This window comes from Sipha flava, unplaced genomic scaffold (genome assembly GCF_003268045.1).
Source record: "Sipha flava isolate LNK unplaced genomic scaffold, YSA_version1 103_pilon_pilon, whole genome shotgun sequence".
Classification (NCBI taxonomy): Eukaryota; Metazoa; Arthropoda; class Insecta; order Hemiptera; family Aphididae; genus Sipha; species Sipha flava.
Window position 1 is genome coordinate 1,701,540 of NW_020271717.1, and position 739 is coordinate 1,702,278.

The 739-nt window shown below is 45.6% G+C and overlaps 1 protein-coding gene across 1 annotated transcript in view; it reads right to left on the reverse strand.

Annotated features, from left to right (window-relative positions):
• LOC112681720 (ETS-like protein pointed) overlaps positions 1-739 on the reverse strand; it is a 60,442-nt gene that overhangs the window by 57,682 nt on the left and 2,021 nt on the right. The window lies entirely within an intron of this gene.

Below are 739 nucleotides of genomic sequence, written 5' to 3' on the forward strand. Positions count from 1 at the left end.
ACACACACACACACACACACACACACACACACACACACACACACACATACACACACGTAAAGAGTGTCTTTTATGCTAGGTATATGGTAAGTTTAGTGTAGTAGTACATAGTAGTAAAAGTAGTAATAGTAATAGTAGTATTAGTAGTTGTAGCAGAGCAGCATATTATAGTAAGCATAAGTAAGTATTACGAGGACCGCGCGGCGACGGTTAAGTAACCCGATACTTGAATGGGCGATATGGCTGTAGACACACGGGGGGAAGGGAAGAGAGCGAACGAGAGGTACGGTGGTAGTGACGACACGGAGGGGTACAACACAACCACCGAATATATATGTTCATAGTACATAGTACAGTAGACGTATATTATGAAGGGGAAAAACGACACACGACGCCGTTTTTGTGCTGCTTCCCAGATGACGGTCTTGCATGTGTATATGTGCATGTGTGTGCGCGCGTATATGTGGAAGAGTAGGTACTCGGCATGGCTGCAGCACCAGCAGCACACCAGCAGCAACATCAGCAGCAGGTGTGCAGAAGGACGACTACGTCATCGGTCGTATATAATATTACAATGTGTATGTAGGTACTGGCTAGGTGGTAGTAGGAGGTACATGCGATACGTACGGGTGTGATCTATCGAGAAGAGTAGATCATAAGGGACGGGGTTCTTTCTTTTCGATTATTCAACTACACACACACACACACACACACACACACACACACACACACACACACA